Source organism: Mustela nigripes, chromosome 12, assembly GCF_022355385.1.
Source record: "Mustela nigripes isolate SB6536 chromosome 12, MUSNIG.SB6536, whole genome shotgun sequence".
NCBI classification, from domain to species: domain Eukaryota; kingdom Metazoa; phylum Chordata; class Mammalia; order Carnivora; family Mustelidae; genus Mustela; species Mustela nigripes.
Window position 1 is genome coordinate 159,534,313 of NC_081568.1, and position 9,786 is coordinate 159,544,098.

Below are 9,786 nucleotides of genomic sequence, written 5' to 3' on the forward strand. Positions count from 1 at the left end.
CATACATATGCACAACAAAATATTACTCAGCCATAAAAAAAGAATAAGATATTGCCATTTTCAAGAACATGAGTAGACCTAGAGGATATAATATCAAGTGAAATAAATCAGACAGAGATATGCATAGTATTATATTTCAATCATATGTGGAATTTAAGAAAATAAACAAATGAACAAATAAGGAAAAAGAGACCAAAAAAAAAGTAGATATATATAGAGAGATTCTTAAATACATAGAAGAATGGTAGGTTGCCAGAGTGGGGAATGGGTGAAATAGATTAAATAATAATAATAATAATAATAATACACTTAATGGGGTGAGCATTGAATAATATATAGAATTGTTGAACCATTATACTGTACACCTTAAAGTAATATAACAATGATTGTTATAGTAACTACAAAATGCCTATCTCAGTAGGGCTCAACTCAAAATTTAAAATAAGAGAAATTTCCAAAACAGAAATGTCCAAAAAAATATACTTTCAATAATTACCATTTTATATTTTAAAGTTTTGTTTATTTTCGTGATCTCTACACTTAATGGTAGACTTAAATTCATGACCCTGAGGTCAAGAGTTGTATGCTCAATCAACTGAGCCACACCTCAGTAATTACTATTTTTAAATGTGGCTGGGAGTCCACTCTAAATTACTCATTTTAGATAATTTCTCAAATATCATGTATGTTTCTAACCAAGAGCAATCTTTTCTGAGCTACAACCTTCCTTAAAAGCTTTCTTCACATCTTTGTTTCTCAGGGTGTATATGACAGGGTTTATCAATGGAGGGACCACTGAGTAGAATACTGAGATTACTTTACCAATAGTGAAGTTGTACTTGGCTGGAGGGCAAACATAGGCAAATATAATGGTGGCATAATAAATGGTGACCACAGTGAGGTGGGAGGTACAAGTGGAGAATGCTTTCTTCCGAGCCTCATGAGAAGGCAGTCTCATTATTTTAACTCTAATGTGACCATAGGAAGACATAGTGAGGATAGAATTTAGAATCACAACAGAGCTACATGTGTAACTCAAGTCCTCTGCCAAAAATGTATCTGAGCAGGAGAGTTTAAAAATGGGGTCTGAGTCACAAAAGAAGTGATTGATCTGAGTGCCATGGAAGTTGAGCTGAGAGATGAGAATGGTAGATAGGAGAGGGGCAAGGAAGCCCCCAATCCAAGATCCAGCTGAAAACTGCAGACAAACAGGAGTACTCATGAGGAGTGAGTAATGGAGAGGTCTGCAGATGGCCAGGTACCGGTCATTGGCCACCACTGCCAGAAGAATGCACTCTGTAGCTGTCGAGGAGAAAAAGAAGTAGTATTGGGTTATACAGCCAGAAACAGAGATGGTAACAACCTGCTAAAGGCAGGCGTCCAGCAATTTAGGGACTGTGCCTGTGGTGTACCAGATCTCCAAGAATCACAAATTTCTCAAGAAAATGTACATGAGTATTTGGAGTGTGGAATCTAGCACAACTATGAAAATGATGAGTGTGTTTCCCATGAGAGAGAGCAGATATCCTGTAGGAAATATCACAATGTGAGCCTCAGATAAAGAACACCAGAAAACCCAAGAAAAAATAACTCTATAACTGTTGTTTGGTTTGTTACACCCATATCTCATCTTATTTGATCTGGAAAAAATCAACAAAGCCCAAAAGATAATAAATGAGCAAGAAGAAAAATCAGAACATTTTTGTAATCATTTATTTTATGATGATAATAAACTCATAATAGCAATAAAAATTAATGGCTAAAAAATATAGTTGGCATCTTTATTTTAAAAAATTCCATGGGTAGCTCACTTGCTTTAGACAAGTCTCTGCAGTGTTGTTGGTTTTTGTTTGTTTGTTTGTTTGTTTGTTTTTTGAGCTTCAATGCAGGTTTCAAACTCAGGACCCTGAGATTAATACTTAAGCTGAGATCAAGATCTAGATGCTTAGCAAACTGAGCAACACAGGAACCCCTAAATATGCTATCAATTTACATTTTATAATTGAAGGAAATAAGGGGGCAAATAGTTTCCTCACAGTTACATCACTTTAACTAATGGAACATGTTTTAAACTCAGGCATGTTGATTCAAAAGTCAAATCCCAAGTATTGGATAAAATGCAGCCATATAATTGTTTTATCACTAAAGAATTTAAGAATTTAAAAATAGACATTGGAAAATGGTGGAAAATCTTAAGAGAGTGCAGATCAGCTACTATTAGATTAGAATTAAAGGTCTGGGCCATAATTACTTACCATATCATGACAAATGTTGCCTATGATTTTATTTTAAAAATGCCTGATTTATTCCATCACTCAGTGTTGGGCAGGAGAATGGTATGGGAGTAAACTATTTCCGGAAAACATAACTAAAGATCAATTCAAAAGTTATAAAAAATGTTTATAAAATATTTAAACCTCTGTACTCTTTTGCTTGCTTGTTTTTAGAATAGTCATATCCATATATTTTCTTTCATCTGTTAGAAAAGGTAAAAAAAAAAAGACATTTTTAAATACCCATTCATCCATAAATAGACAATGAGGTTATTTAGGTATCTTGGTTTTTGAGAAGAATATACAGGGAGATCAACTCACTTTCCAAATATTTAAGTGTGCAATTGAGTACTGACAACTATAGTTATGTTGTGTTCTTATGAAAATAAAATAAAGGCAGAATTTCATCTTAAAAATATTTCTTATGGATGTACTTATGTATACATCTGTTTTGGGGCCAAAAAATCAAGATGAAATTTAGATATGGCAGAAAAAATAAAATCTTAGTAACAATTAAAACTTTCTCATAAATGTAAAATACATTTTTTACTATTTTAAAAATTACCTGATACGAAGTTACAGACTTGGTATTTTGATACAGAAGACGTTTTCTCAGCATATACATCATAGAAGTTACTAATCATATATGGGTAAATACTCAAATTATATTCCTGTGATCAGGAGATTCTTTTTTTAGTCACATGACACCAACTTATAGCTATTAATCCCCTAAAAGTGCTAACATTTTTTTCCCATTTTACTCTGAGTAACAAAAGTCAAGTTGTACTTTGTCAATAATTCAGTTATAAAATAAAAACAAAACTGGACTAACATTCTATTTATAGAAAAAAACTCAACCAAAAAGCATTTATCCAGTGTGTAAAACAATGTTCAATGTAATGGAAATGAAGGTTAAGCCATTTCACAGAAATACTGTGCAACAGGAGCATGGCAAATATGTTCAGAGAATATAAAAGAATAAATGAAACAAGATGGGATTGGGAGGGAGACAAACCATAAGTGACTCTTAATCTCACAAGACAAACTGAGGGTTGCTGGGGGGAGGGGGTTTGGGAGAAGGGGGTGGGATTATGGATATTGGGGAGGTTATGTGCTTTGGTGAGTGCTGTGAAGTGTGTAAACCTGGTGATTCACAGACCTGTACCCCTGGGGATAAAAATAAATGTTTATAAAAAATAAAAAATTAAAGAAAAAAAAAGAAACCATGGGAACAGAAGAAGAAAAAAATACATACTAGATAACCAAATGAAAAATATCTAGATGACTTCCTTATATGTTTGGAAAACAGGGAACTTAGAATATATGGTTGAACATTAATAATGCTTAACTTGGGGCCCCTGAATGGCTCAGTGGGCTAAAGCCTCTGCCTTCAGCTCGGGTCCTGATCCCAGGGTCCTGGGATTGAGCCCCGCATCAGGCTATCTCCTCGGTAGGGAGCCTGATTCCTACTTTCTCTCTGCCTGCCTCTGCCTACTTGTGATCTCTATCTGTCAAATAAATAAATAAATAAAATCTTTAAAAAAAGAATGCTTAACTTAATAAAGTAAAATAATGTGTTTTTTCCTCTTTTTCTTTGCATACAAACAAATTCTTTTTCCAATGCACTTGAAAAAAACAAGCCAGTGATCATGATTTTTGCCTGGTGATGGGTACTAAGGACAGCACATATTGCATGGGGTACTGGGTATTGTTCATAAACAATGAATCTTGGAACACTGAAGAGATGAAATACAATCTAAAAAATAAATTTTATTTTTTCAGTGTTCCAAGATTCATTATGTACCACACCCTGGGCTCCATGCAATATGTGCCCTCCTTAATACCCACCACCAGTTTCACCCATACCCACACCCCCTCCTTCCAAAATGCTCAGTTTCTTTATCAGAGTCCACAGTCTCTCATGGTTCATTTCCCTCATTTCACATTTCCTTTCCTTCTAATTACTTCCATGTTATTCCATATATTCCACAAGTAAGTGAAACCATATGATAATTGATATTCTCTGCTTGACTTATTTCACTCAGCATAATCTCCTCCTGTCCTGTCCATTTTGATACAAAAGTTGGGTATTAATATTTTCTGATGGCTGAGTAATAATCTATTGTATATATGGACTACATCTTTTTTACCCATTGGCCTGCTGAAGGACATATTGGCCCTTTCCACATTACTGCTATGAATGTTGGGATAGAGATGGCCCTTCTTTCCACTATATGTACTGTATCATTGGGGTAAATACTGAGTAGTGCAATTGTAGGGTCATAGGGTAGGAAGCTCTATTTTTAGTTTCTTAAGGAATCTTCACACTGTTTTCCAAAGTGGCTGCACCAACTTGCATTCTCACCAACAGTGCAAGAGGGTTCCCCTTTCTCCACATTCTCTCCAACATTTGTTGCTTCCTGTCTTGTTAATCTTTGCCATTCTAACTGGTATAAGGTGGTACCTCAATGTGGTTTTGATTTGAATTTCCCTGATGGTTAATGATGATGAACTTCTCTTCGTGTGTCTCTTCATGTATCTCTTAACATTTGTAAGTCTTTACTAGAGAAGTGTCTGCTCATGTCTTCTGACACCCTCCTTTTGATTTATTTATTATTTCATTATATGTGTTCTGGCTGTTGAGTTTGAGGAGTCCTTGATAGATCTTTCATGTCAGACCTTTGTCTGTAGTGCCATTTGGGAATATCTTCTCCCATTCCGTGGATTGACTCTTTGTTTTGTTGACTGCTTCCTTTGCTGTGCAGAAGCTCTTTATCTTGATGAAGTCCCCAAACTTCATCAAGCAGGTTATCTGCTGAGCAGAGAGCCCAATGCGATACTCTATCCCAGGACCCTGGGATCATGACCTGAGCTGAGGGAAGTTCCATAACTGAATGAACCACCCAGACCCCCAACAACTGGAACTTTAAAAAAAATCAGTGAGCTAAGATCTCAGAAAGCAAGAAGGTAAAAGGAAACTGAGTCCCCTCCCTTAAAGACACAACATAACAAATATCCCTGGTGAAACACATCATAGAAGCATTAGTTTGAGAAACACCTGCTGTGTATAAAAGGTTTATATATTAATTCAGTGCTGCATGGACATATATCTTTGGGAAACATCTCTGAGTACAAAAGAGCAAGAGGGGCTCCATTCCCTCCCCTTTTGGAGAGATATTTGTGGGAACCAGCACAGCATTAACACCCTCCATTTAGATTGCTAAGAGTGTGCACTGCCTCCAATTTCATGTTCTACTATAGTCCTTCTCCCTCTGACTATATAGGTGTTTTCCTAAGGTTCTGCAGCTCCTTCCAGCAACAGACTTGTGTGGACTTTGCTGATATGGTTTATCTTGATCTTGTGTTCTCCACTAGACCTTCCCCCTCCAATATTCCTTTGGCAGCGTGAGACTTGCAGGGTGCAAACATCCCTGACAGGAGACAGCACCACTCCAATGTGAAAACTACACACAAAACTTCAATTGCATCTTCAGCAGTGAGCTGGGGGGAAACATCTCATCTGACTGTAGGCCCCAAACAAAAATCAAAGCTTCTCATGAGATAATAACAGGAAATGCCCTGCAATTCAATGTTATTGCACCTAAAGCAAATACCTGATATGACTCAACTCAAGCCCAAGGTGACCCAGACTGGACCACTAATAACACTGGGACCAACCTCTGTCTACAAATGGCAAAGATCAAGTACAGAGGATCAGACTAAAGGCAAACATGGATCAGCCACAGCATTTGGTACACATAGCACATAGCATTTATCACTAAAGCACCAGGTTATGGAGAATAGGGAATATTGCATTACAGGACACAATAAGACCTTCTTCATAAGACCATTACTTTCAAGAGAAGGACACATAGTTAAATTTCCTAACACATGAAACACCCACAGAAACTTAAACAAAATAAAGAGACAGACGAATAGCTCCTAAATAAAACGCAAAGAAAATGGACAAATTCACAGAAAGAGAGCTAAATGAAAAAGAGAAAAAAATATACCTGGTAGAAAATTTAAAGTAGTAGTAATAAAGATACTCATTCGACTTGAGAAAACAGTGGCAGACTCAAGAAACCCTCAACAACAACAACAACAACAACAAAAATAGAAAACATTAAGAAATAATCTATCATAGTTGAAGAACACAATAAGTGAAATAAAGAATAAATTAGAGGAAATAAAAGAAGACTGGGGAAAATAAAGAAGACTGGAAAGGGGAGAAGAATGAATCAATGACCTGAAGAACATAATAGTGTAAAGTAAGCAAACTAATCAGGAGAAAGGAAAAAGAGCTAAACAAGAAAAGATGAAAATAGATTAAGTGTTCTCAGTAATATTATCAAGCCTAATGGGATTCATATTATAGAGATTCAAGGAGGAAAAGAAAGAGAAAAAATAGATTTTTTTATTTTAAAAAATAATACCTGAATAGTTAATCTGAGGAAGAAATAAACATCCAGATTCAGGAGGCACAGATAGTCCTCAACAAAATCAACCAAAGGAGGTCCCCACCAAGAGAAATAGCAATTAAAATGGCAAAAGTAGTGATAAAAGGAGAATTTTAAAATCAGAAGGAGAAAAAGAAAACAGAAACCCCAAAGTCCATCAGCTATTTTTTTTGTTTTTTTTTTTTCCAACTTAAACTTTGCAGGCCAAAAGAGGTTGCCATGATATAGTCAAAGTACTGAGAGGGGAAAACAAACAAACAAACAAAACAAACAACAGTAACAAACTTCAGCCAAGAATACTCTACCCAGCAAAGCTGTCATCATTTAGAATAGGAGAGACAAAGAGTTTCTCAGACAAACAAATGTTAAAAGAATTGAGCAGCAATCTTAAATGTTAATGGAAGCTCTTTGAAAAAGGAAAAAAACGTGAGCAGGAGTAAGAAAAGTAAGAAACACAAAAGTAGTAAAATTAAATATATTTTTCATATCAGTCAAAAAATAAAAAAATAAAAAGTTGTAAAGTATGATACCAGATATCTAAAATGTGGGGAAAAGTAAAAAATTGCTTTTTAGAATGGGTTGAAACATCAGTGACCATCCAATTAAAGTAGACTGCTATATGTATCAGTTGTTATGTATCAACTTACTGGTTACCACAAATCACAAACCAGTGATAAATATGAAAAGAATAGAAATCAATAAAAATATATCACTAAAGAAAGCCAGCCAACTCTGAGACAAGAGAGCAAAATAGAAAAGAGAGAATAACTGCAAAAGCAATCAGCAGGAAGAAGGAAATAATAAAGATTAAAGTAGAATTAAATGCAATAGAAACTAAAACAACAATAATAACCCACATTAATGAAACCAGGACCTACTTTGAACATATCCAACATTTGAAAACTGAAATGTACAATTTAGATTTGTTAAATCTAAACAAAATCTAAACAAACAAACAAACAAAAAAAGATTTGTTAAATCTTCAGGCAGATTTACTAAAAAAAGAGAGAGAGAGAGAATGAACAAAATAAGTGACAGAACAAAAAAGAAAATAGCAAAATGACAACACAGTAACACAAAAGATTATGAGAGAATGTTTTTAAAAAAATCATATACACAGAATTGGAAAACCAAGAAAAAATGGATAAATTTAAGAAAAACAGCCTCTGACATCTGAAGCAGGAAGAAATAGAAAATTTGAGCAGACCAATTACCAACAATAAAATTGAATTAGTGATCAGAAAACTTTCAGCCCAAAATCTAGGATGACATGGCTTCACAAGTAAATTCTACCACACATTTAAAGATGAGTCAATACCGTTGTTCTCCAACTATTCCAAAAAACTAGAAGAGGAAGAAAAATGTCCCAATCCATTCTCTGAAGGCAGCATTACCCTGATACCATAACCAGATAAACACACTTAAGTATACACATGAGAGAAAGAAAACTAGACTCCAATATCTCTGATGAACATGGATGCAAAAGTTCTCAATAAACATTAGGAAAGAGGAGTTAAATGGTGAAATATATTAGGAGGACCCTAGGCTCATCTCATACCTCAAACCCAACTAGATAACTATCAAATCATTTTAAATATCCTGTAAATCAGGCTGAAGACTGACAGAACAAATATCACAACTTAAGGGAGAGAAGAAAACACATCAAAGAAGGTATGAAGGCCAGAGATATGGCTTGGGGGAGAAATGGATGAGGAGTGCTGTGGAGGAGAGGGAGCCATGGTTGTAGAGAAAAGTGGGAAAAGAATACACAGGGGAATGCAAAAGAAGACCATTGCCCCAAAGCCATTCTCTGGGAAAGTGACAATGGCTGATTTTTATGAGTTATTGAAACTTGTGGGATGTAAAGGCTGGAGTTTTAAAGGTGGCTCAGCCCCAACACTGGTTGCCTAACTTGCTTACACCAGGTTCCACAACTCTGACCTCTGGCTTTACTGCACTTCTTGATGAAGTCTGCTTCAGTCTCTGTGCAGCAAGACACAGTCCTAGAAGGCCAGTGAAGGCCCTTATCTACCCCATGTCCCTAAATGTTGAGTTTTAAAAGCCAGTATGCTTGACTTCTACAGACTCTAGGTGCACTGTGCTTCTGGAGAAAGGACAGGAAAAAATCTGAAAGCAGACTGTGTGAAATAATTATCTAAAGAATGTTAGGTCATACATGGAGGAGAAAAACTCTAATTGCTTCCTGGAGAGTCAGTGGTCACAGGAAGCACCACTCCTTGGATATAGGGCTTGGGTGGTAGCATTTTCCTCCCTAACTCCTCACCACAAAAGCAGAGCCACCTCAAGTAAACAGCACAGAAACAACATTGGCTGCCTACTTTGTTTATACAAAGTCCCCAACCCAGCACTCTGACAATACTGCCATTCTCAGTCAAGTTTGTCTCAGTTCCATTTTGGATGATCCCTTCCCCATAAGACCAACTAAAATCACCACTAAAGTATGTTTCCCAAGCAAAGAATTCTGCAGGACTTCAGTTCTATTGGGAGTAGTATCAAGTCCCATGTAAAAAAATACAAAAAAGAAACAAACAAACTAAAAAACAACAACCAAAGCACACTTAATTAACACCACCACACTCTGGCCAAGGACCAAACACTGCCTACTGCAGGAAATGGGAGGCTATACAGATGATCAGCCTGAAGGACACAGTAGCCAAAACAAAATAGCAGATGAAAACAAAAACAAATGAATGAATGAAAAAATGAATGAATGAATGAATGCAGCAGCAGAACCCATGCAGGACTGAAAAGAGACACCCTCTGAAGCACAGGCCTTGGATCCTATATGATCTCCTCTGCATAAAGCCATCACTCTTAGGAGCAGAAAACCTGCCCAGCTTCCTAACACAAAGAAGGCAGAGTTAAACAAAATGCCAAGATGAAGGAATTTATCCCATATGAAAGAAGAAGACAATGTCACGGCCAGAGATCTAAGTGACATGGATATGAGTACTATGCTTGATGGAGAATTTAAAATGACAATCATAAGGAAACATACTGGGCTTGGGAAAGTAATGGAAAAAAAATTGGTG

General features: G+C 36.1%; 1 pseudogene; it reads right to left on the reverse strand.

Annotated features, from left to right (window-relative positions):
* Positions 1 to 672: 672 nt before the first annotated feature.
* On the reverse strand, positions 673 to 1,623 carry LOC132028109 (olfactory receptor 5F1-like; annotated as a pseudogene).
* Between the last annotated feature and the right edge of the window lie 8,163 nt (positions 1,624 to 9,786).